Below are 5,036 nucleotides of genomic sequence, written 5' to 3'. Positions count from 1 at the left end.
GGGACTTGATTTTCTATGGCACTGAAACACCCGCCCAGCCGGAAGACGACATTCACATTAGCGATGGCCTATTTGGCAACGATATGGGGCACAATGACATCGAATACGATGCTAATTTACAATGGCGAAATATGCAGCAGGTAAATATCTAAAATAATTACAAATAACAATAACAATCAATTGAGGTTGATTAGTTGTGTATGCAATGCAAATACATACTGATTTATTGCATACATACATAAATATCTTGCGAGTATGCTAAAATATTTAAATATCCGCGGGCATTTGTCGAAATTGCTGTTAAATATTTAAAGTTGTTTATTCCACGATTATCGAAGCGATGGCTGAAAATATTAAAAATATTTAAAGAGGCCCACAAATATGAGATATTTTTTAGTATGTCAACGTAAAATATATATGCATACATATAAAAGTGTACAAAATAAAGACATAGACAAAAATTTCAAAATGTTAAAAAAATATATTTTTTTTTAAATCGCAAAAATTCAACAAAATTTTGACTCTGACCAGTTATATATGTATAACGCGGCGAGTTTATAAATTTAAATGAGGTAGTTTCAATAAAATATCAAATTTATCAGATTTAAAGTCAAAGTTTGGCCGAATTTTTGCGATTTAAAAAAAATAAAATAATTTTAAACAACGGTAAACTTTGAAATTTCGTGGATATTTCACCGTGCGACAAAAACAAAAAATTTCAAGACACACGAAAGAATCGATATAGTCACGAAACAATGGGCGTTTTTAATTTTTCACTCTGAAGTCAGGATTTTTTTCAAAGAACTTTGAAATTTTAAAGATATGATTTATTCAAAAAATTATTTAAAAAAAATCAGTGCAATTTAGAAAAACAACATGGGTACCAAATTAGAGAGAAAATGCTGTAGAATTTAAAAGCAATAAAGTTTTTGGTTTTACAAGGACGAATAGGTATTGAAAATGCGCTTTTAATAAATTTTATCTTTTTAAGTTAATACAGTTTATAGGATGAAATTCGATGATGAGGTCGTGCGTATATTAGTCCTCAAACAATCTTTTTTTCAAAAAAAAAAAAATATTGGAAATTTTCAAGGACATTTAAGAACAAAATTTGCAAAGGATATTTTCCATACACATTTGTCCTTATGCATCAAAAAATTTATTCTGTTATAATTCTAAAGAATTTTTTCTTTTATATGATACCCTTATTATTATCCTACATTGCACCGAGTATTTTAAATAAATTAACTGAAAAATGCTTCTGGCCCAAAGTGATTCTGGGCAGGTGAAAGGAGCTATTAATGCCACGGCGATGTTAAGATTGAATAGTGGAGTCCAATGCTGCAATATCTAGTCTAAACATATATACTTTGTGGATCCATGTGCGGTCTTTATGTACCGGTTACTTTAATTTATTGAAACTGACTTTAAATTGTGCTTTAAATTAGTAGGAATTCAAGCGACTTTAAAAAAAGATGCGCCCTGCTGCCAACTTCCTCTCTTCCTTCCTTCCTTCCTTCCCCGCAATGTAATTCATAAGAGCACAGTTTCTTACTTCCTTCAGCATGAGCGACACCAGAAAACAACCGTTGCACAGTTATGGAAAACACGCACAAGCTGCTTGCTACCTAGCGTGCGTGCAAACAAGTTTTGTTACATTTATACATACATGCATACATACAAACATACCTCCTACTGCTGTTGTCGGCCGGCCACATGCCTAGCCTTGCGATTTCCCGCATTGCCCAGCTGTTGTTGTTGTTATGCAGAAAGCAACTCATTGGTAAAAACGGCAGTACGAAAAAATTTACATGGCAAAGGCCAAACCTTGCATGTTCGGCTACACAGAATTTTAATGCGGCCTCTCGATATCGGCCTACATGACTTTGCCGACAGCTGGTTGGTAGGTGCAAATATCTGCAGAAACATGCAGGAGGTGTTTGCAAACATACATAATTTCGAGACACCACAAGTTTACAGCATTCCATCAGGTATGAAGAAGTAGGGAGGGAAGGCAGAGTGCCTTGCTGTTTGGCGAAGTCAAATGTGCGCCTGCTCTTCTGCAGTGGATTTCTTAAATTTTAAAATTTCGCTCTTAATTTGAATAAATGCGCTTGGCAATGAACGCTGGTTGACTGACTCTTCTGCTGCGAGTTACTTGGAACAGTGCACATATTCCATGCCATTTCACTGGCATAATTTCAAATCACCGCTTGGCGTGCTGACAGATTTCCAAGTTAATAAATTTGGTAATAATTTTTGTTTAATGAAAAACTGCATTAGTTCCTTAAGTGTTGCGGAAAAGCGAAAAATCTGAAAAGCTTAACCAGTTGGAATTGAAAATTATATAGTATGTAAATATGTTATTGTATTTTTTGGAGCTTTGACCGGCGTTTCTTTTGCTGAATTTGAGTTTCAAGTATAAAACAAATTTAAATTAGGTACACTGCTAAATGAACTGTACACGAATTTACCCTTTTCGCTTGTTTGGCTGTGTCCTCGGCAGGCTTTTCTTGTGTTCAAGGATGTATGCATGTGTGTCCGCAGGCTGACAATGTCACTGGTTGTTCAACAGTAATATAGGTTCCGCATTGACTTCACCAGCAGACCACCAATTGAGCACCATAGATAATATAGCACAACCACATATACACCGATACACAAAATTTCTATGCTTATTCGTATAAATATTAGGAATGTCCTTGTTCTACTATTTTGAAGATACAAAATAAGAAAATTTAATAAATGTAAAATAACTCAAGGCAATGAATGGGCCTCATGTGTAAAAAGTATTGAAAACCGAGCCGGAGTTAAGCTCAATTTTCATGCATGAGGCCGTTAGCACGTTGCGCTTCAATCATCGTTGTGTTCACTCAGTTGCTCCAGGAACCGTTAATGAGCCCAGAAGTATGCAACAAAAAATATTCGAAGCAAATTGTGTTATTGGGATGTTAAAAGTAGTTCCAGGGAGATCGTACTCGATATGCATTTTATAATGAAAAACTAAAAAATTATTAGATAAAAAAATAGGAAAAATAATAGACAAACATTATAGGCAAAGGCGGCCTGATTTTTTTTGAATACGTAGATATTTAATTGCTTTTAAGTTTTAGACAATTATAATAGGCAAATTTAAATATATTTTCCAGCCTGAAAGTTCTCGAAAATCCCAAAAAAAATCTTGAAAAATTTCGAAACACAACGAAAATTATAATACAAAATATCTCGAAAAATTCAGAAAAGTAAAGAAGTCCCCAAAGAGAAAACATCACAGTGACGTAAAACCCCACAAGCCAGGAAGAACGTGGAAAAATATAAACGAAGTATTCCAGAATTACCAAAAAAATCCAGAATAGAAAAAAATCAGATAAATTGCGGTAAATTTCCACTATTTCCGAAGTACCATGAAAGGTACCGAAAAAATTCAGTTCACGAAAATTTCCGAAAAAAATTCTGAAAAGTCCCAAAGTGCTTAAGATTTCGAAAATATATCAAAAAAATCCCGAACTCTCTGAAAAAGAAAACACGAAGTATCCTGAAAAATTCCGAAAGATCAGACAATCACCAAAATCCTAAAATATTTTCGTAAACTCTAGTAAAAACTCCGAAAACGTCATCGGAAACTACTAAATATGTCTAAAACGTAAAATACGAAGCATCCTAATAAAAATCCAAAATTTTTACGGAAAATCCCGAAAAGCAAAACATGGGGAATGCGGAATGGTCCGGAAAAATTTACGAAAAGTGCCGCATAGTTCCTAAAATACGGAAAAGATTCCGAAAAAAATCCAAAACTTCCGATAAATAAAACAAAAGTAAGAATTGTATATAATTTATTCCGAAAAGGCACGAGAAAATACATAAAAGTGCCGAAAATATTCCAAAAAAAATCCTCCCGAAGAATTGCGTAAAGTGAAACATGAAAGAAATGGGAAGTCCCGAAAAATAATCACAATAGAAATATCTGAATATCAGAAGAGAAATATCACAAAATTTACAGTTACACATTTTTTGCACATGAAATAATCAGAAAAACTTTGTTGATATTTACACTTTTTGCCTTAAAATATAAAACGCAAAAATTATCGGTTTTTCTTGTTCAAAATAATAAAAGACGGTTTAATTTTAGATGTTATACTGAGTTTAAAAATATGTACTTGTTGTTAATCAATTTTTTTTCGAGACAAATGAGCACCTCCCTAACGAATAGCAAGTATTATTCTCTTTATNTCTCTCGCCTGCTGCCTACTTACCCAGTTGAATAAGCTGATCTCTCCGTACGAGTACATACTACATTGTAATAACTCAGTGGAACTTTGTTCTGCCATAGGATCCGGTTTACTTGGTTGAACGATTTTTTGTTGGCCTGCCGCTGGTTAGTTGACGACAGTTTTTATTTTGTTGCATCGTTGAAAAGAGAAAATAAACAAAAATATGAAGTAGCAAAGTAAATTAAATTAAGAACTAAGCAGATATGCAATTCATACATATTTATGCACATACATATGTATTATGTTCATTCATAAATGTATGTGTGTATTCGAGGTAGCGCATTTTACACACTGTCAACAAAATTATCCTCTGCTGCAGTGATGTCTCTGACCTCAGTTTGCTCAGAAAATTAGAAATAAAATGGAGTATTGGAGCACTGTGAGCGATATTTCATTGAAAAAATAAATACAATAACTTTTTGGCAGTATGCCATAGTTGCAGTTGTACTAAATATAAGTCTCCTTCTCGTCCTTTCCATAAAGAAATGTTCGTTTAGTAGAAGCGTCGCCTGAGCCATTTGATACGCTTTCTCTGGGATCTCTGATATTATCGACAACTTGGATTTGTCAATGAATCTATTTATGTATGTTAGAAATAGTGCATTTGGAGATCTCCGTAAGATTTTGGGTAAAACGCGCCCTAGTGTTCGTATTATCTTTAATTGGAATTAGAAATTTAATCAAAGAACAGTTTTGTTCTTGTATGTTTTCAATAAATGCACAATACCATAGAAACAGTTAGGTACATATGTCTGGTATCAGTCC

The sequence above is a fragment of the Rhagoletis zephyria genome, unplaced genomic scaffold (assembly GCF_001687245.7).
Source record: "Rhagoletis zephyria isolate East Lansing unplaced genomic scaffold, Rhagoletis_zephyria_1.1 Rzeph_scaffold_04350, whole genome shotgun sequence".
Classification (NCBI taxonomy): Eukaryota; Metazoa; Arthropoda; class Insecta; order Diptera; family Tephritidae; genus Rhagoletis; species Rhagoletis zephyria.
The sequence above is the reverse complement of the archived record's forward strand: the minus strand, read 5'-3'. Positions refer to the sequence as shown.